The 22828-nt window shown below is 42.2% G+C and overlaps 1 long non-coding RNA gene across 1 annotated transcript in view; it reads left to right on the plus strand.

The window, feature by feature from the left end:
• LOC309660949 overlaps window positions 1-21170 on the plus strand; it is a 45891-nt gene extending 24721 nt beyond the window's left edge. Inside the window, exon 2 of the long non-coding RNA XR_014263749.1 lies at window positions 3467-21170. This is a non-coding gene — a long non-coding RNA (uncharacterized lncRNA). The remainder of the gene's footprint in view (window positions 1-3466) is intronic.
• Window positions 21171-22828: the final 1658 nt, after the last annotated feature.

Here is a 22828-nt window from a genome sequence, read left to right on the forward strand (position 1 = left end):
GGCAAAGGTAGGCAATCTTTTCCTGCCCAGTAAACTCAGAAATGCATAATGGCGGATTTTCTGATAGTTTCATGTCCCTTTTGCTCACCCAGATTTGAGGACTTTGGAAGACCTACAGATATGCTTTTACCTCTGAAATGCTTTAAGTTCAAGGCTTAACAAATACCAACACATGTCTTGAGAGGTTTGGAAGAATTGAATCCTGTGGATGCAAATTGTTATGATTTTATAATAATAAAACCCACTGCTGGTATGCTGAACAGAGTCCCCATAAAACACAGTAATCCAGTACCGACAGTCTGGTTGTGTTATCAGAGACAAAAAGGAATTGTGGAGATATTGATTTTATATCAGCATGGGCCTACTGACACATGATTTAGGAAACATTTAAATAAAAGGCTAGTGAGAGAAACAGGATTATATGAATCTTCAAGCCAGAGAGACATTCAGTCTTGAGATCTTATTTAATGTTCACACCTGTGACTGCCACTGTCTGCACAGGGTTTGGGCCTAGACAATCGGGGTGAATGTCTTAACATGTATGGGGGTCTTGTGTAGAGCTGGTCATTTGGTCATGGGATGTTTTCTGGAGGGATTCTTTGTGGAGGCTTGCTGAGCTGACTGTTCTCCTGCATGCCTCGGTGCAGCCCCCCAGGACCTGGTTGGGTGGCCTGAGCTTTCCCTTCCCACCTCTCACCACTTCTGCACTGGCCCTTCCCCAGTGCCAGAGCTGTTTTTTACTGTTCCAGTGCAATGTGATCTCTTATTCCACTGAGCCTTTGCTTTTACTAGTCCCTAACCCAGACCTTCCTTTCCAACTCTTACTGTTCTGTAATTTTTAGCATATTACAAAAAAATGAAGTACACTTTGCAAACTAAAATAGTGACATTAAAACTGAGGAAGAGAGGCAAAGAATGTATGTAATAATGAACATTATTTGACCAACCAGACAAATATATAATTTGTGCAGGTTAAAAAAGCATATTAATAACTTCATGAGGTTAACCAATTTAGGACTCAATTAGAAATGTGATCCCAGGAACTACATACAAATTATTATAATTATGGTGACAGGAAATGGCACTCCTAGGAAATGGAAGGAGGCAGAAATTTAAAGGGGGAATATATTATTTAAAAGTCAGGCAGCTTGTCTTTGCAGCCCTAAAAGTTGAATTGGGAAAATGAAAGATCTCAGATCATAAAACTACCAGCAGAATGAAGTACTAAGCTAATCCACTCAGCAGAGAGCAGTTCACCACCATAATTGGAAATACAGGCTTGTGGTTACTTAATAGAAGTGAACATTTAATCATGTCAGGGCCACTGTGTGCCATAGATTTAACATACCATCACTAACATATTTTGCAGCTTAGACAATTAATTCCACACCTGTACTGTCCCGTATCCAGCTTTATAAAACATGTCCTCCCCATAAAAATAAATGTATGTGGCAAATAGCCCTCTCCCTTGTTTGCCAAAAAACAGATTACTATCAGGAAGGCCGGAATTATCACCTGCTGTCAACTAACGGATTACCTAAGTTAAGGTCATTATTACTGCTGTCATTACCTTACATATTAAAGCTGTTATGGCTGAACATAGGAACGAAAAGGATGATCTTGAATTGGTCTGGGGTTTCCATTAGACCTTTTTGAACTTTATTTTGCATGCTCGTAAGATTATGAATGAAAACTATCCGTGCAGCCCCACATTTTTTTAAAAGAGAAACTGCTTCTTTAAATGAATTTTTTTTTTCTTTACCGCTCACGTTTTTAGAGGAACTCAGCCTCCCGTGAACGTTTTCATGTTGTCGTCTACTGACATTTTTCTTTCTGGATTTTTAGAAACATAATGCAAGATAAAAATTCACTTGGAGGTGAAACAACAAGAGGTAGAGATAACAAGAATATGTATTAAGTTTACTCTTCTGCTTTTATTTTTCCCTTATTATTTATGTAATTTGTTTGTACTTTTTTTTCACCTCTAAAGTCTGTTTTTGTTAACGTTGACTTCCGTGATTCTATTTTATTTAATTAAACTTTTGGAAGACTTTTTTTCCACTCCATTTAAATGAAACATGACTGAGGAGAGAGTGAATATAAACATCTTTGCATAACTGATACGTTGAAAAATGCACGACTGCTTAAATGTCACAGCTCCGCCAAGCAGTTCTTTTTTGTTCTAGGGCTACTGAATTTTAAGGACCAGCTGAATTTTGCATTTGTCGCTTTGCTAAAATCAGGTAGCACCACACTCCTGGGCTCAGAACTGTGTCTATGATGGGTATGTTTTGGGCATCTCAGAGTTTCTCCCTCCCCTCTCCTCCTCTTTCTTCACCTCTCACCTCCCTCCTTCCTTCCCTCCCTCCCTCCTTTCCTCCTTCTTCGCTTCTTTCCTTCCTTCTTTTCTTTGGCAAATAGCTAGGGCTGTGGGCATGACAGATGTGAGGCCAGCCTTGGGCTGAGGCAGCAAAATCCACATTCAGGGTGGCTCTCCCTCCTCCCCGTTCCGCGGCCTCCTGGGCCTGTGATTGAGTAAGGCTCTGGTTCTGCCAGGTCCATCAAGCCTTGGGAATTAATTTTCTTCTGGGTGGTGTAGCTCTTCCCTGACTGGACTGCTCATTTGCTTGTGCTCCAGCAGTCAGGCTGCGGTAGCTTAGACTCCAAGAATGAGGTAAGGTCTGATTCCAGTGTCCTAGCAGCAGGATCCCACAGGCAGAAAGGGGCAGGGGAATACAAATCTGAAAGGGAAATAAAAGGGCACAGTGAAACGATTAGGTTGTTGAAAGACAGAATAAATCAGAGCTAGAAGAAGAGCATAAGGGCAGGGGAAGTGGGTCAGGAAACTGCTGTTTCCGAAGCACCTACTAGGGGTGAGACACACACGTGCCAGCGCCAGGGAGGGAAGCACATGAATGAAGTGTGCTGGGTGGGTGGGTGGTCACGGGGTGTGTCCTTGTCAGCTTGTCACACAGTCCCTACCATTCCACAGTGCTCTGACAAACAAGCGATGACTGTTTTTAAGAGACAGGAATTTTTATGTTGTCTCAGATCTTCACTTAATGTTGTGTTAAATAGCTTGGGAATGATGAGGACGTTGTGAACCAGAAAAAGCTATGCTTCTCCAGAGGAGACAGCTGCTCCCTGAGGCCCATCCATTGTTGCCAGGTAGGGATGCATGTAGAGTGATGAGCTCTGATTTTTCAACAAAAGTAGGTGTTCCAAGTTTGATTGCTAGTGTGTGTGTGTGTATGTGTGTGTGTTTGTGTGACATCTCCTGATTTTTGACTGTTGACAACAAAATTTTAAAATCTAAAGGTAATTAACACTCTTAAACAAATGTGCCTATGAGGTGAATGTGTCTGGGGCTGGTAGTTTCTGACTTGTGGCCTGTGCTGTGCTTGAGCTGGCCGACTCACTCCTCGGCCCGGCCCCACCAGGTGCGTACTGCTCTTCCCTTTCACAGGAGTTAAAGGAAACTGGCAGTAAGCTTGGAAGCACATGGAGTTCAGCAAATCTCTCCTGGGCACTTCCTGTGTGCCAAGTGCCATGTCGTTTCCTGTGGGAAGATGCAAAAGAGTTCCTGCCCTGCAGATACTTCTGGTCTACCTCGGGATACTGGAAGGACATATGAAGTTTACCACCATCACAGTAACCGTTTAGGGCAACAGTACAAGGTCTCTCAGGATTAATTGTCAAATGAATCTCACAGATAATCGTTGTTCTAGGAACTCCTAGGAGGAGAGAGACCTCTCTTTGCGTTTGCTATAGGGCGAGGAATTTGAACAGGGATCAGAAGATTGAGAGTGTGCTCCAAAACAGGCTGGATAAGGAGGAGAGAAAGTCAGAGTGAGATACTGAAGCAGCTCTTCTTTTGGAAGAATTCCTTCTGGGTAAAAAGTCTCCATGGAGGTACGGGATTTGGCCCAGAGGATTGGGTCCCTTGCCCATAACTGGTTGGTAAATCCACAGCAAATCCAGGGTTAGAACTCCAGGGTCTGTTTGAGTAAATGGGTCATTTTATTGGGATCATCTTGGACCTTTGATGGGAAAGATCAGAGCAATTACAACAGGAGTCTCTACAGAATGACCGCGGGGTCCTTGTGCCTGCTGATGAGAAGCTATTTAACCCTGTCTTAGAATGTTTTCTATTTTCTTCTGGAAATCTTTCCCTTTTTTTTCATGTGAAAGCATTTGCGGGAACACCCAGATTGTGGCCATATCATCTCTAGGTTTGAGTGTCTACCGATACCAGTTGAATCGTCATTGGAGGCTGCTTTAATGACTTCTAGCCTGGAACTTGGAAGAAGTCAAGAAGAAAACGGGAAGAAATTACAGCAAGTACAGAGAATGGAAAGGAGCATACGGATAACTTCTAACTGCTGTGCCCAAGGAGTCCTAGCTGCTCTGCGGAGTGGTGGTTCTCAAACTTGATTTTATGAACAAGTCCCTTTGTTCAGTTAAACTTCTCACTCAAAAATCCCCCAATTTAAAATGGATGAAGACGGTCCTCCCACATCCCCTGCACCTAAGCCTTCCCTTAGGGTGCTGCATTTAGCCCTAGGGGGTGGAAATCCAAGGTCAGATCAGTTCTCTCAAAGAATGAGAAAGATGCATATGAATCAGAGACGGGGCGGGGGCTTGGGGGAGGACAGTATTCCAGGCCCATTCTTTCCAAACTGCTGAGCTTTTACCCAGGTGTTGAGGGCAGTGGGGAAAGGGAAGAAGATGTTAGAATTTCAATGTCTTTTTATTTTGTATCTCATCCTCTTAAGTTCTTTTTGGTTCATAGGCTATAATGTATATAATAAATTAGTTCAGTAGAAATAATATATAATAAAATTATATCACATTTTATTATAAATTAAAAAAACACTCTGGGGATTTGTGCTCAGTTTTATTTTGCTAATGAAGTACAGGATCAAAAATGTTTGGCAACCTCAGTTCTGGACTGTGAGTTTCAACCGTTAGTATTTTAATTATCTTCTACTAAAGGGCCTAGATCCTACCGTGATACAAACATGATGCCCAGCTTTTCCAAGAGGAGATTAACTGCTCACAGGCACTCTGCAATTTGTCATTTATGGCAGGTTTTGAGGACATCAACATTGCAGTGGTATTTTTGAGAGGAAATTTTTATCATTATAGCTCCAAAACACATCACAAGCAGAAACAATAATTTCATTAGCAGTCAAAAATTGTAATAATGCTGTTGAATATAAATTTCACTGCTATGATAATTCTAAAACACAAGTATGATGAATAAAAAAATTGCAGCAGTATTATTGGGAATAAACTTTATTGCCATGAGTAAGACACAAGTGGGAGGATTGATGGAGACTAAAATCTTGGGTGATTGTTTTCAGCCAGTGGTATGGGTATTATCAGTAGGAACATAGGTTTTTTTTCTCCAGTATCATACCCTCATCTCTGGTGGAAAATCCCTGCTCCATAGAGAATGAGATAATGTTCCCTTCACTCCAACTCCAACTCACATCTGTTTCTTACTCAGTCTTTTATTACCTCAGTCATTCTATCCTGTTGCTTAAGCCAAAGCCCAAGAATTGTCCTCTCTTCCCCTGTTCCTCCACATCAAACCCATCACCAAGTGCTGTCAGTTCTACCGCTGAGTCAGTTTGTTCGTCTCCATCTTTGCCTCCCCTGATCCAATCTTGGACCTCCTACTGAATCTACCCACCCTCTGTGCTGTTCCCTTCCAACCAGCTCATTACCTGGGACCAGAGTGAACGTTGCCATGTGGTCATTGGATCAACCATCTTCCAGCTAACTCCCTCTTGTGGCTTTCCTTTATTTACAGATTTCAATCCAAAGTCCTTACCATGGTCTTCAAAGTCCTACAGGATGTCCAGCCTCATCCCCTGCAGTCTTCTCCCTGGGTCACTATGTCTAACTACTCATGTCTTTCTTCTAATTGTTGGATGCTGCTCTGGACTGAATTGGGCCCCCCTGCCCCGTGCCCAAACTCATATGTTGAAGCTCTAAACCCCCAAATATGATGGGGCCTTTGGGAAGTAATTAGGATTGGGTGAAGTCATGAGGCTGGGGTCCTCATGATGGAATTAATGTCCTTATTTAAAGAGACACCAGAAAGCCTGCTTCTTTCTCTCTCTGCCATGTGAGGACACAGCAAGAAGATGGCCTGCTAAAAGCCAGGAAGAGTGCCCTCATCAGGAACCGGTCAGCCAGCTCCTTGATTTTGGACTTCTCAGCCTCCAGAACTGAGAAGTACATGCCTGTTTTTGAAGTCAGCCAGTCTGTGGTATTTTGTTATGGCAGTCCAAGCTAAGACAGACACCAAGCGCTTGCCAGCCCTGGGGCCCTAGTTCCCTCAGCTCTGAGCTGACTACATGCACTCTTCAGGTTCTGTATGTCCCTTCCTTGGAGAACTCCTCCCTGACCACACCAGCTAAAGTGGCCACTCTGGGCCTCCGTTACTGTCCATCTGCACACCTGAGCTGTGGCCTCCACTCCTCCAGGGGGCACTGTTCACACAGAATACGGGGCAAGAGGTGGCCCCGGAAGCTGTGTAGCGAAAAGGTCCTTCCTCATCTTCTTTCTTTCCTTCACAGATATTGAGGCAATCTGACATCATCTCGCATGTTTGTTTATTGCTTTGCTAAACAAAAGCCCAGTCTTGAAATGCAAACCAAAATTACAATGAGGTACCACCATCATATCAGTCAGAATGGCCATCATTAAAAAGTCTACAAATAACAAATCCTAGAGAGGGTGTGGAGAAAAGCGAACCCTCCTGTGCTGTTGGTGGGAAAGTAAATTGGTACAGCCACTATGAAGAAGGGTATGGAGGTTCCTTAGAAAACTAAAAATAGAGTTGTCATATGATCCTGCAATCCCACTCTTGGGCATATATCTGGAGAAAACTAATTCAAAAAGTTACATGCACCCCAGTGTTCATTGCAGCACTATTTACAATAGCCAAGACATGGAAACAACCTAAATGTCCATCAACAGATGAATGGATAAAGATGTGGTACATATATATTATGGAATACTACTCAGCCATAAAAAAGAATGAAATAATGCCATTTGCAGCAACATGGATGGACCTAGAGATTATCATACTAAGTGAAGTAAGTCAGAAGGAGAAAGACAAATGCTATATGATATCACTTATATGTGGAATCTAAAATATGACACAAATGAACAGATCTACAAAATAGAAACAGACTCACAGACAGAGAGAACAGACTTGTGGTTGCCAAGGGGGAGGGGGGAGAGGGGGAGGGAAGGATTGGGAGTTTGGGATTATCAGATGCCGTCTATTATTTACAGAATGGATAAAGAACAAGGTCCTACTGTATAGCACAGGGAACTATATTCACTGTCCTGGGATAAACCGTAATGGAGAAGAATATGAAAAAGAATATATATATATGTATAACTGCATCACTTTGCTGTATAGTAGAAATTAACACAACATTGTAAATTAACTACACTTCAATAAAATAAATTTTAAAAAGGAGTCCAGTCTTTTAAGAGAGGAAGCTCTTATAACTTTCAGGTGTGTAGTTCCACATCTGATGGGGAAGACAGACACCATCAGTTATTGGCAAACAAAATACCCATGTGTTCACGTTGCTCTGCTGCGTTCTCCGTAAAGCAAGTCAGGCAGACATTCCTCACCGGGCAGACACACTGGAGTGGCAAAGAGGTGTCAACTCGTCTGCCACCTCTGCTTACCTGTGAGAGTTGCAGGGAGCACTGCCTTGCCAAGCCACACTAGAGCCTGAGGTGGGAGAAAAATCAGTAATACCCATCGTGCCTTGACTTAAGATTTTGACTTTTTGCTCATCATCAATTTTTTTGTGTGTCAGTTTTTTAACATACTGCATTAAAATATCTTGATTAATGAGATTTTAATGTGTCCTTAACTTTGGCACCCAAGGCAAGTGCCTCACTGGCCCTGCCCTAGTCCTGGCCCTGCCTGGGAGTGTCGTATTGATCATGAATATATAGGCATAGGTAAGGAATCGAAGGCCTTATTTTGCTCAGTAGAAGAGTGATTGATTTGTACCATGGGCTGTGGTGTGCATGGGGTTGGGTGGATGCACCCCAGGTGCCCACCCTGCCCCTCCTGACACGTCAGGAGCTAGGAAATCACGTGGACCCTTTCACAGCCCAGCATTGACTGAGGCCTGGGAGCAAGGTCATATAAAATGATGGGAAAGAGCAGGGCTTGGGAGCCTCATGGCCTTGGGTTCCAACCTCGCTTTTGCCGACTTATTAGCTGTGTGGTTTGGGTCAAGTGATTTATCTCCTCAGAGCCTCAGCGTCCTCGTTAGTAAAATGGAGATTTAAAAAAGATCACCTCCTCATCGGGTGGTTGTGAATGTTAAATGAGGTCACTGATTCATTGGACACATAACTTCTGAGGTGCCCACGATGTGGCAGCTCTGTGCTCAGTGCTGGGTTTGGAGGTGAGGAAGAGGAACAAGGATGCTGTCTTGCCCCCGTGGGAGTCTGTGGTCCAGAGGGGGAGGTGGACATTAATCCGGGGCGCACGTGTCAGTGCCCGTGCCGTGACGGGGCTAGTTGCCCTCCTCAGGGAGAGTAGGGGAGAAGCGGTGATGTAGGTGAGATCTGAGGAAAACACAGGTGTTCAAGAGGCATAGCAAGTGGGAAGGGCTTCCAAGGAGAGGAAACATCTCGTCCAAAGTCCCAGTGTGGGGAAGGGCTTGGCCTGCATGCAGAAATGAACAAACGCTAGGGTTGCCGCAGTACAGAACATTCCTTTATGTAATTTATGTTGTCATTTTTACCAGTATCAGCCACTCTGCTGGCTCTGGGTGATACAGGGAGTATGGGATCCAGAAGGTTCACTGGCCTACTCATGCCACCAGCAGAAAGGACCGTGCTACCTACAAAGGCAGGAATTGAGTTCTGGGTCTGAGGCTGTACTTCTAGAGAAGGTTCCAGTAAGGGGCAGGAGGAGGACGACTTCTCAGTGAGGGTGAAGAAAGAGGGCAAAGAGTTAAACCCAAAAGAGCCAGTCTTAGGATGGACAGTGGATAAACAAGAAGGGACGTTTCTGTGTCACCAGCCATATTACTTTGGAAATAAGAATTGTTTTTCCAGAAATAACTTCAGTATTCAGCAAGAAAAGGTCCTGAGCTGTAAAGCACCCGTGCTGAGAAAATTCCCTGGTGAGTTAACATTTCTGAGCAGAATGTACAGGCAGTTCTCACGGGCTCTGCCCGTTTCCCCCACGTCAGAGTTGAATTTTGGGGGAATCTTAAAAGTTTCAACTGCTAACCTGTTTCCACCAGCCTGTTATGAGTGGACAAAAATTCGGTGAGAGTAAAACTGTTGAACTTTAAAGTAATTTCAAAGATGCGTTGAGGGGGAATTTGCATTTATGATCATTTTGGTGGTGTTGGCAAAGATCACAGAACAGGTGGAAAAGGGCTGCTATAGCCTCAGCTTTCCCAAGCCCGGCATGACCTCGGAGAGCGTGAGTTTCCAAGCTCTTCCTGAGACGCTCTGCAGTGAGTGTTTGTCACGCGAGTATCATTTGTGGCAGCTGATAGCGCCTGAAAACCTTCCCAGAGTCCACGGGAAGATAATGGCTCTCCATGGCCTTTTGCATTTGAACTAGTGACCTGGAGGTGAGAAATTCTGTATTCCTTTACTGACTCACTCAGCAATCCCGGGCACCCTGATGTAGCCTCGACACTTAAGAGTTACGTGTGGCATGCTGCATCGGCTCATGATGAAAAACTACACCGATTGAAAGTGAGTCCCCCATGCAGATCCCACGAGGCCAGCTTAGTAATTAACAGCTCTGACTTTCCTGAGAGGGGCTGCCGAAAGCTTCGTCATTGCCAAACTGTTCAAATTCCTGAAAGGGGTGGTGAATTCCTAGCAAAACCCCCTCTGTAGTCTGTTGTCTATGCTTCTCATTAGCTTTAGCGCTTGCTTTGGCTTTCTTTCCTTTTTTGGGGAGAGAGAGCAGTTCTCATCAGTGCCCTGCAAGGGATCGGAGGGACCCAAGTGAAGATTCAGAGCAATTCGGAGGTCAAGAGATGTTTTGACAATGATGACAAGAATAGCAGTCAACAGGTCATCCTCCCCATCTAGGGTCTTCCGTGGGTGGGAAAAGCAGTCATTATGGAGGCCAGTGAGGCTTGGTGTCATTTTGTTAATAAAGGCTTTATAAGAACCAGGAGAACACCATCTGGTCCCGGGGCTCTGCCAGGTTGAGGAGACTTTAATAGCTTCTTGAGTTTCGGCAGTAGAAATTGGGCTATCCAGGGAACAGAACACGTGCTCGGGAATGGGAGGAGTTAGAGCTTATTTTAAAAGTGACGGGGGTCTAAGATCACCCTCTACGTTGGCACAGGAGAGAGCTGGACTGTGTGGCCAGAGCAACTGCTCCAATGATGCAAAAAGGAATAATTTATGGCTGCAACTTAGCATCCCAGGTGACCCCATTGTCTGGGATCTGTGAATCAACAGAGGAGGAGACTCGTTATATAAAAGGCTATCCAATAATCCTTTAGGCAAGAGACCTCATTCATAAACTCAGTGCCTGTAGACAGGTGCATTTAAGGTGAGGGTTTATAGGTCCCTTTTGCAGATGATGGTAATTAACACTGGTTAAAGGAGATGTGGGTTTTCCTAGTTTACGAAACTTATGGGCCACACTGAAACCCAGAAACCTATTTCATGAAGTAAACTGTCAAAGAGTTGACGCTAACCCTCCAGAGAATCGCTTGTCCCCTCTAGAGAGAAGACAGATAATATTTATTCATGGTATTAAAAAATTTAAATTAAGTTATCCAGTAGCAGCCTCCTGAGGAAGAAATAAAAATGTACAGGGACACTGGTTAGAAATGTTGCTATAGATTAAGACTATGGAGGCAATTAATATTGAAAAAAAGTCAACCTAGCAAGGTAAGAACCTGAAACATTTATATAAAAAATTAAAAAAAAAAATCCCACAAGCTATTACCCAGGTGGACATGTCTCCATGTAATTATGGAGTCCGCTAGCAAAAGCAAATTTCTCTCTCCTTGGTTCCATCTCTAAGGCATTAGAGTTGGCAGAAGTTCTTTTCATGAAGAAGTAATTTAAATAGATACTGAATGAATTAAGGGTCTCCTATGTAAATTGTCCTTATTCTGTAGGTCAAAAATGTGATTCTCATGGGGCAAGGGGAATAGTTGGAGAGAAGGAGACTGCCAGGCGCGTAGTAGGTGTTCAATACATCCTGGCACAACTGTATTAAAAAAAGATGGTACAAGGCTTGTTTGGGAAAACAGCAAGGTGGGTGACCTCAGTAGTACTTAGGAGTTGGCAAAAGTCGTTCAAATAAATTGTCCTATTTGGGCCCCCGCATAAGTCGGTGAGACTAGAACAATATTATGATCCACAGTTATTGGTAAGAAGCTCATAGAGTTATGATGACACGCTCTGGACCCAGCAACCTTGATGGGACAGTGGGGCTAAGACAGGGACTACCTGCTCTTATTGGTGGAGAAGGAGGGTAGGCTTTCTTCCAGAACAATCGTCGTTAGACCACACTGTGGATGCATGGTAAACCCAACTTATTTTTCTGCTTCTGCTCTGGGCTTTCAGCATCACTAAAAGGAGCTCCATAACCATGCTGATGGACACCACCATAACATTATGGTTTCCAGTTTTGGTTAGATCCTCAGTGCTTCTTGAAATCTCTTTGCTTTTCCCTAATTAGCCACCTTTGGATTCCCCATGGCAGCCCATTCAAAACAAGCTATTCCTCACCTTATGCAGGTTATGCAGGTAATTTTTCCTCATCTTTCACAAAGGAAAAATGAATCCATCAGCTGGGGATTCCTTCATTTTCCTTGCATATATCAGAACATTTACCCATGACAATCCACTCCTTCTCTCCTTTTCTGTAACACAAAGCTTATTAAAGTCAAATTTTGCTATGGTCTGAATGTTTGTGTCCCCTTAAAATTCACATATTGAAATCCTAAAACCACTATGGTAGTATTAGGAGGGGGGACCTTTGGGAGGTGATTTGGTCAGGAGGGTGGGGCCCCCATGAATGGGATTGGAGCCCTTGTACCTGAGACCCCAGAGAGATCCCTCGCTCCTCCCACCATGTGAGGTCAGAGCTAGAAGGTGCTGTCTGTGAACCAGAAAGTGGGCTCTCACCACACACTGAACCCGCTGGTACCTTAATCTGAAACTTCCTAGACTTCAGCACTGTGTGAAATAAATTTCTGTTGTTTATAAGCCACCCAGATTATGACATTTTATTATAGTAGCTGGAATGAGCTAAGACACCTCTTCACTTGTATGCTGGCCTCCCTAACCCTTTCTACCCTTTTCACTGGCTTATTCTGTTGCTTTTCCCCTTCTTTATCTTCAGTTTCTTTCCTCACGCTTATTCATCTAAGCCTATATGTGATCTCAGATTGCGTTCATCTCTCCTCTCCCAGATTAACCTTCTCTTGACATTGCCTCCTATTCCATTGCAATTAGTGCCCTCACCCCCATTTTCTTTGAAGTCATACCAATGTAGCTTTTGTCCCAACACTTTATTAAAAGGACTCTTGCTAAGGTTACCAATGACCTAATTTTCAAAACTAATGACCTATTTTCAGTCTTCTTTCTTGATTCTTTTAAGCAGTTGCCTGTGTTGACAACTCCCATATTTTGAGATACTTTCCTTCCTTGGCTTGCATTCCTTTCTTTATTCATTCACTCACTCAAAAAATATTTCTTCAGTCCTACTATGTGCTGAGGGCACTCTTCTAGGTTCTGGAGATGCAGAAGTGTATCATATTCTAGTGGAGAGGCAGGCAATAAATAAATATGGAAATGAACATAAAGTATCATGTTGGATAATGATGAGGCCATGATGATGGCCAGCCTTCCATTGGTGGCCACTGATCTCTCTTCCATTGCCTTTGACAGTCTCTCTGGTTCTTCTGTCTGGTTCTTCAGTTTGGTGTTTCCATGTCTATTCTCCTCTTTGCTATTTCTATATGACCCTCTAGGAGAATGCATCCACCCCAAGGCTTTAATGATCATATCTCTGCTAATTACATCTCCATCCATGTTACCATCTTTAGACATATCTTCTGAAATTTGGAGGCATCTTTACTGGACATTTCCATTGGGGGGGTCATCCCATCAACCTTTCAATCTAGAAGCTTCTCCCTCGTTCCTGCTGTAATAAGTCACCCAGGGTGGTTGATTCTGTGACTTAAAGGCTCCAGAGCTTTGCCCTACTTTCCATCTTCAGGGTCATTACCTTAGTGCAGACTCAGATCATGTCTGTTATGGGCTCTGGCGTCTAGCAGGCTCCCCTAATCCCAGGGTGCCCAACTCCAGTCCACCTCTCACCTTGCTGCCCAAGTTATCATCCTAAATATACCTGATTTTGTCAGTTCCCAATTTAAAAAATTCTCTTGCTTCCCCGTGGCTTGTAGCAGGGTTTAAAAACTGTAGGATAAAACTGATATGTGGCTCATGAAATCATTTTACACAGTTTGCAACAAACATTCAAAAATATGAAGAGGAACAGAATGAATTTCACGTAGAAAAGGTGAGTGTTGTCTTGTAAAACATTTGTTTTAGCTGCAAATCTGGTCAGGAAGCGCTCGGTTATAATGGAAGATGTATATTTTATCTGGGTAGCCCCTGAAAAGTTAAAAAGAAGTGCAGGCTTCTGGGGTATCGTCCGAATGCCTTCGCTTGGCATATAAAGCTTTTCTCAGTCCCACTTCCGTCTCCCTGTACAGGTTCTCACACAGGGCCTGTCACAAGAAAACCCTCCTCAAGTCATATGTAAGGAAAAATACATCTCACTGTTGCTGAGCAGCTCTGATTCTGTCGATACCATGCCTTTGCCCACGCTGTCTCTGTGCTGCTCCCCTTTCCCACAGGCAAACCTCTCCTTGTTTTTTTTGTCCCAGCTTCCGTGTCAACTTCCCTAGGCAGGGCCACTTACTGCTGCCTCTGTGGGGTGAGCCCCAAGTTTCCTGACCTTCCAGTGTGGCACTGGTCTCTTGGGAATGTGATTCACCTGTTGATATGTCTTGTTTCCCTTACTAGACCCTGTAGAGGATGAATGTCAGGCCAATTCATCTTTGTCTCTTTGCTACCCAGCACAGGGCCTGGGACACAGAAGAACTCAGGAGATGGAGGAAAACGCCTGTGTTTATTAGTTTTACGGCAGTTTTGAATACATGTGTGTGCGCGCCCACAGCTGACTTTCCAGTTCTTTGACTATTTTTTTTTTTTTTTATATTTACCACCTCGGCCCAGTGCCCCTGAGGCCAGACACCAACCAAAGGTGTACTGTGCCGCTTATCCAGGCTCAACAGTTGGGGATTTGCAGTGAAATTCCACGTATATTTTGTCATGTCCAGCAGCAGTATGACACGAGTCTCTGCCCTTGTGTTGGGCCTCTCCTCACTGATGAGGTCAGTGGCTTGTGGCACTGGGTCCCATGTCAGTTATGCTTGGATCTCATAAAGCCTGGGATTACCCATGGCCCGAGGCTCTTAAAATAAGGCATTTGTATAGCTAATGATAAGGAGGATACGCTTCCATTTTTCAGCACCTGAATGCCTTTGGCTTACAGCCATCACAGGACAGAGGGGGGAGATGCTGGTCTGAAAGTGAAGTTTGTCTCTTTCCTGTTACATCACTCTCACTGGCCAACTACTTAGGAATATTTTGGAGTTCATTTTAGAACATGGGTCAGCCACTTCCTTGCAGCACAACTAGGTAGTATCCCAGCCCGTCCTTTGCCAGGAGAGAACTCTTGGCCCCGGAGCTGGACACACATCCAGTTTCTCCTTTACAGTGTAGTAACTTGGGTGACTTTGGACAAATTGCTTATATTGTGTGAGCTTCGGTTTCACCCTGTATTCAGTAAGGATGTAATATTTCCCTTGTCGTGTTGCTTTGGAGATCACATAGGCTAAGCTCCTTGGAAACTGTGAAGCACTCTCCAAATGTAGCCTCTTGAAGGCAAAGAGAAAGAACAGAGAGTAGAAAAAGAGAGCGGGAATGGGACAATAGTAAAAGAGAAAGAGACAGAAAGAAGAAAATGGAAGACACTAGGACATCAGGTGGGATGGGGAAGACGGGCCCACCCCTGTGCTCTCTTGCCATGGACTGCCTGCATTTCCACCAGCACGGATTGAGGGCCTTCTGTGTGCTCGATGCCGGGGAAGTGCCGGGGATGCAGGGTTGAGTCAGGGGGACACCTGTTCTAAACAGCAAGGCGTCTAGACCTGGGTCTCTCAACCTCGGGACTGTTGACATTTGGGGCTGGGTAATTCTTTTGTTTTTTAAGATTTTTTTTTTTTTTTAATGTGGACCATTTTTGAACTCTTTGTTGAATTTGTTACAATATTGCTTCTGTTTTATGTTTTAGTTTTTTTTGGCTCTGAGGCATGTGGGATCTTAGCTCCCCGACCAGGGATCGAACCTGTACCCCCTGCATTGGAAGGCAAAGTCTTAACCACTGGACCGCCAGGAAAGTCCCTGGGGCTGGATAATTCTTTGTTTTGTGTGTGTGTGTGTGTGTTTTCCATGTGTTTCTTGGCCTCTACTCACCTGATGCCAAGAATCAAGCTCCCCCATCCCCCCAGTTATGACAACTCAAAATGTCTCTAGACATTGATCAATGTTCCTGGGGAACAGAGTCACCCCTGTTGAGAACCTCTGTCCTAGACAGGTATTTGCCCACCTAGCTATGGCCTGTTCAGCTGTGAGGCAGCTCTGGTGGTGTTGGGCTGATCACCACTGGCATCGGCGGAGATCCTGAGCTCTCCACCTGGAAAGATGAAGCCAATAAATCTTCGAAAGAAGGTTGACTCTCAGCTTCTTCAGTAAAGACCCCACCAAAAATCAGTTGACTGAGATTGTTTTCCAGGTGGGCAAGGAGAGGATGAGAATGCTGGTAGTAAGAAAACTTGGAACAGAAGAGTTCCTGTGTTTAATTAGTGAGCTGGTTCTCAGCTTTAGGCATGAACTTGTGATCACAGGGTGAGAACTGTGGCCGAAAGGAACCCAGGCAGATGTCCACTCTGGAGGAACTAGCTCATTGGAGTAAATGAAGAAGAGGAGGGAAGCTGGGGTCACTGTTTTCCTTCTTTTGTGTTTTAAATAACTGGGGAAAAAAAAGTAGCTGTAACTGGTTTCATTTCATCTGTATTCTAGGAAGTGCCCAATTTTCTGTACTCTCCCCACTACTGCTTTGCCAAGAAATAACCAATGGTAATTCTTTTTTTTTTTTAAATTTATTTATTTATTTATTTATTTTTGTCTGTGTTGGGTCTCCATTTCTGTGCGAGGGCTTTCTCTAGTTGCGGCGAGCGGGGGGCACTCTTCATCGCGGTGCACGGGCCTCTCACTATCGCGGCCTCTCTTGTTGCGGAGCACAGGCTCCAGACGCGCAGGCTCAGTAGTTGTGACTCACGGGCCCAGTTGCTCCGTGGCATGTGGGATCTTCCCAGGCCAGGGCTCGAACCTGTGTCCCCTGCATTGGCAGGCGGATTCTCAACCACTGCACCACCAGGGAAGGGAAGCCCACCAATGGTAATTCTTGATAAAGCAGTGGAACTCTTTTCTCGAGTCTTGGGATGGAATGTCCAAGAAAGCTTTAGACCAAGCATGGCTCCCAGACTATACAGTTTCTTCCATGTTGGCCAGAGATGCATTTGCAAAGATTATTTGATGTTAAAAAAAATAGTTGAGCAGAAAAATTACAAAGAAGAAAACAGATGCAACATTTCCTGTACATTTGAAAAAAAAAGTTTTTTAATGTGCGCAATCCCCTAGTTTACAGGAGGTGGGAAAGGAATACAAATAGATTTGTGATGAAGGACTTTGAAAATTGTAAAAAATTTACCTTAATGCAGGAACCCAGGCCTGCCCTACAGAGAGGTTAATTCTCAGAGCCATTACCTTGCTTCCTCCCATAACAGGCCATTTGGTTTACCTGGGCCTCACTGTTTTGACCTGCAGAATGGGAATATTAATATTATACCATTTTGTAGAGGGGATTTATAAATTAACCAAGATCCCTGCAGCTTTCCTGACAGCTGAGGCTTAAAAAGGTCAGAATGTTCTCCCCGAGTCTTCGTGTTATAAAACATTCACCTGCATTACAGGAAAACTGCTTTCTGTGTGTGTTTTCGATTACATCGGTCTGGGTATTTATCTTTTCAGTATAGCACTATTACCCTAGGTGCATATTTTTCAGATCATTATAAGATTCCTGGTGTGATAATGCTGGGGAGGGGAAAATCCATGCATGCAAGGCAGCCTTGGAACGGTTTGAGCATTTACTGTTTATTTCTAAGCTACACATCTGCAATGAGCACTAGACCATACTTAAACCATAATGTATGGTTTGAAGGTCACTGCCGGTTATTATCTGACCGGTAATGACCGCAGAAGTATACATTATTGCTATTAGGAGCCATTTTTGTGCTATTTTCAGTTTTCCTTTTTATTGAGTAGCTGCTGACACCCCCAGAGTTTCACAGAGTTGGATTATGGTAGCTGAAATTCTCAGTCATTTCACTGGGTTTTGTTTTGGGGAGAAGCTGGTATATAGCTGCTGTTTTTGTTTGTATGCTGTCAGGGGGATTGAGGTTTATTTGAAGTGTTCCTTTTATTTTGGAATGGCACTTGGGACTTCCCATTCTATGAAGCCAATATTTTCTGCTCCTTTAAATTAGGGATTAAGGTTGGAGGAGGAGTTGGATTGGTTTATTTTCTTGCTCTTTCTGAATAATTAGTTATTATGTCTCCAAAATAATCACAATGTCAGTATTATATATTCTGGAATCATAAAGCATTATATTAGGGGCTTTACTTCTCTAGAAGACATAAGAATGGAGTCCAAAGTTAACTGACTGTGTTTCCCCAGAGTTGTAATTTTATTTATTTTATTTTATTTTTTTGATGAATCTATGAGGTAGAATTTTATTTTAGACAGGAAAATGGGGTACAAAGAAGTTAAATCATTTGTGCAACGTTATACAATGGTCATGTGTAGTAGAATTGCCAAAATGCTGACTGTGCTTTAAATATTTACGCCAGAGTTGTAATTTTAAATCATATTTATGATTGTTTGTGTTATGATCTTACTGAGAAAACTGTAGTTCTGGAGTTTGAACCAGTGACATCTTTATTTTTCCAATGCTTAAGCATTCCTTTTTGAAATATTTACCGTTAGAGAAAACACCACAGAGTGGCTTTTCTGCGTGTAAAAGCTTGTTATTTTGCAGTTAGCTTCAGTCAACTTTCATTTTCTGTGGAGATTCAAATAATTATTCAGAAAGTAGTACCAGGGGAAGGAATCAGGAATGCGGCACCATGACAATTTGATCCCAGATGTGAATTCTCTCCCTGAAAGTACACAAGTGATATGAAAGATTTTATTCAGCCGAACAGTTGGATATAAAGTTCTTAATAATAAAACCTCATTTTGACAGCTTTTACTGTTCGACAGCAGGCTTCATTATATTTGCCATGTTGATTTATTATTTTTAACTTCTTTTACATATGTATGCATGCTGTGTAGCCATTTCATCTGTATTTTTTTCCCCCATCACTATGTGGCCTTGTGAAGGGATATATTAACATTTTTAATGAGAAATTTTATGTAGGAATAAGCAATAACAAACTAACATTAATCATTATACTTGTCTAAAGTGGGGAAGAATCTCTACCATATATCTTTGTCTATTTATGTAACTGTCTAATGGTGGATAAATTATACCCTCGTTGCTGCAGTAAATTAAAAAATAGTAATAATCCGAGCTAGAGAAGCAGTTTTATAAATCTGTGGTTCTACAGAAATATTTCAGATGATAAAGTTTCCCCAAGACTTTGTTATTATGTCATGTACAAACCTTTGCTAATGGGTGTCACTGTGGTCCAGTTATTGAGACAATAATTATGGTCTATGATATTTTAAGGTATCATTTATAATCTTACCATCATAGTTTTTTCTTCCATAAGAGAAATCAGATGGGTGGAAAGTTATGCTCTCTGTGATTCTTTGCCAAACTAGAGCATTTTTGAGTGTTTGGATGATGACAGAATGATCTCTTTTATACTCTTTTAAATACATAATCCCAAGAAGGTTTAAATCAGTGTGTTAATTGGTAAGTGATACTGTAATTATATGCATAATCAGGGAAATTTTGAATCCAGATTATTTACTTGCTCTCAGGAAATTAATCTGCAGAGGTCATATATTAGATTGCTTGTTTATTAAGTGGAACCCCTGTAGTTACAAAGTGCCGACTGGCTCTGCCCTCCATGAAGCATTCTTCTAGATGTTCCCAGCAGGTGTCAACGGCACAGAGCCTCGAGTGCTTATTGATCCAGATTCAAACAGTTCATTAATCTAAACGCGCATTATATAGATTTTTCAATGTAATTTTGAAAGGGTTGAAAAACTATATTGAATGATGAGAGCTGATACTCAAATTATGCTTTTTATAGCACTTCTCCTTTGGGATTGTGGCATTCTAACTGGGATAGATACTGGAACACATGGCATATAGTTCCCTCTGGATTTAACATTTCTTCCGCTCCCCTATTACTAGGTGTTTACTTAAACAGTTTGCTCAGCCAGCACAGCTCTTTCATAGTTTTTTTTCTCCTTCCTTTCCTATTTGGCATAATCAGTGAGGCTTCTCCCAAAATACCCAAATAAAAAAACCAGCTATAGACATGTAAAGGCTAAAAAAATCACATAGAGAACAGACATTTTTTAGGAAGTTTTTGTCTTTCTCATGAATACAGTAAAATTTTCCTTGAAGTTTTTCACTTCGGCTCAAGGTCTCTACTTTTAAACATGTACCACATAGTTGCAAATAATATATTATTATGTTCTGAAATAAACAAAGTGACTCTAAGATCTGGAAAGGATGCTAAAAATAATCATTGTACGTATTTCAATCCCCGCCATTGCTGCCACCATTTTGTACATCTCTATTTGAGCCAAGGTAACGTTCCACCCCAACAGGCTTGACTTGTAGGCAGAGTTGGGTTGTGTTTGACGTTTTCCTTGGCCTGTTGCGCACCCCTCTGGTTCCTTTAATTTGGGATAATGACTTTACTGCCTTTGTTGGAACTGAGAGAGGTAACTAATTATCTTATTCATACTAATGTGCAAATGACTGATACTGGCTTATTTTCTAAGAGAAAAAGAGTAGCAATAGGCAGATGATAAGAACTTGACAGGAAGAGAAAGCATAGAAAATGGGAAAGGCTAGAGGTCATTGATCCACCCCTCCCCCAACACTACTCATTGTGTATCTTGCTGTGATAGGCATAACTTGTTAACCAAACTGGGTTACAAACAGAATGTTTCTTTGATTAGTACAGAAACATTTACTTAGTTTTGTTTTATTGTGCTAGTTTACTGGAAACTTGTCGTATTCTCCTTGGGTCTCATTTGGAACAACTTCGAGGGTTTCATCCCTCCTTTTAGCCAAAACTTAACTAGCCCTATCATGTGTTAGGCTAGAGAAAGCAAGTCAAACATAGGTCTTGATTTAGAGGCAACCAGGTCAGTGACTTGTCACCAGGTACACAGTTATGGCATGTTGGTGACTACTGGACTTTCAAGAGCAACCAGAGTCAATAGATATTCAGAGGGAAGGGCAACAGCTTGGAAAGGTTTATCAAGGAGATGACATTGAGCTGGAATCCACATATCTATCTATCTATCTATCTGGTGTTTTCCAAGGCTGGGAAAATTTCTAGATATATTCAATGACTGTAACAGCACAATAGGGGCTGTATTTTAATTTTATTTTAAACCTAAGGTGTCTGTGTCTTCTCATCTTATGCTGCAATATTGCTGACCTGTGGGATCAGAATGCTATCATGCTTAAGGATGTTTAACTAGCGGGGTGCAATTATGCTTACTCAGACATTTGCGGCTGATTAAAGCTTTATTTCCAGAGCCTAACCATTGTTTCAGAAGTAATTTGTGCATGATTATGGAAGTTACTGTGTTACCTATTTATGCTAACTTTAACATATTCTGTACTAAAGTATTGAGTTGTTGTGTTATTAAAAAGACTTTGCCTTATATGGCCATAGTTCTCTATAAGAACAGATTTTTTTTTTTTTTTTTTTTTTGTATTTTTAAAGAGAACTTGAAAAAAGGCATGTTGGTGTATTTCACTTACTATCACCTAGTTCAGGGTGTAGGTGTAGGTGGGTCTGAGTTAATAAGGGAAGGCTTACTGGAAGAAGCAGATATTATTCTGAATCTTAAGCATGAGAATGAAGGATGAAAGCCTCAGCAGATTCAGGCATGGGAAGGAGGTTAACAAAAAGAATCTGAAATGGGAAATGGAGGACCATTTTGGCTTTAGGCTGGGTTGTCCAAAAATATGTCTGTCGTGGGGACTTTCAAAGTTCTGTCTTTTCCTTTGACTAGCTTGGATGAGTGATGCTTTAGGTCAGGGGTCAGGAAACTTTTTTTTTTGTAAAGGGCCAGAGAGTAAATATTTTAGGCCCTGTGAGTCATATGATCTCTTTTGCAACTACTCAGCTCTGCTGTTGTTGCATGAAAGCAGCCATAAGCAATACATAAACGCATGGTTGTGGCCATGTCCCAATAAAACTTTATTTACAAAAATGGGCGGGAGGCCAGATTTGGCCTGTGGGCTTTAGGTCATTGTTTCCTAAACGTCAGTCCTTTTGGTGCCACTGTCATGATATCACTTCATCTGAGTAGCATCTGTGCTATTGTTTACTTATTTTTCTCCCTTATATTGATTCACCTTTTTTTTTTAAAAAAAAAAACCACTTAAATTTATTTTAAAATAAATTTTAAAATAAATTTATATCACTACCATAAGTGGGAAAGCAGTAGTGTTATTAATGAGTAGTAAGTGTTATTAATGATCACCAAAAAAAAAAAAAAACAATGAAAACAAAACAACAAAAATTAACAAAAGAATTCAGTCATGTACTACTAATTGCGCACACACACCATGTTTTGGGAACTATTGATTAAGGCTGTTGTCAGTACCAAGAAAGAGAGCTTAACATTAGTCTCTCTGATTTGATGACTGGTCACTTGGACATCTTAAAAGAATGTAGACAGGTAGGCTTCATTATGGAGTCAGTGGCTCAGAAACGGATGGGAAACAGACTCTTGCATTGAAGACCAGATCACCATGTGACACCCCAAGAGGGCTCCTAAGCTGGAGTTGTTGGATCAAATACAGAACACCCGTTACATTTGAACTTCAGGTACACAACACGTAAGTTTCTAGTATAAGTACGCCCCTATGCAATATTTGGGTCATACTGATGCTAAAATTTATTTGTTGTTTATCTGAAATTCAAATTTAACTGAATGTCTTACCCTTCTTTCCTTTTCCTTTTTTTTTTTTTTTTCTGAATCTGACAGCCCTACTCTGGTCCAAAGCAAGGGGTCAGTGCAAGACCATGTGAGTGTTGGGGGATGGATGGTGCCGGTGGATGCAGAAAGAGTGCAGAAAATCAGCAACTCATCCTACTTAGAATTTGATCTGTTGTAGGTCTCGGCAGGGGACAGTGAGTAGGCCTGACCAGGAGGTAGGGGTCAGAAATTAAGTCAAGTTCTTTTGGGTTGGATTCCCAGCTAAGAGTTTTACCCGATTCATCTCTGTACCAGAAAACCACTGTAGGGTTATAACAAAGAACACGTGAGATACGACAGAAAATAATCTTTCAAAGAACTTTACTGTTAGCTTATTTCTGTAGCTATATCATGCCTTCAGTGCTCGGGAAAAATAATCAAAGGAGA

The sequence above is a fragment of the Balaenoptera physalus genome (genome assembly GCF_965194825.1).
Source record: "Balaenoptera physalus genome assembly, chromosome: 5".
Lineage (NCBI taxonomy): Eukaryota > Metazoa > Chordata > Mammalia > Artiodactyla > Balaenopteridae > Balaenoptera > Balaenoptera physalus.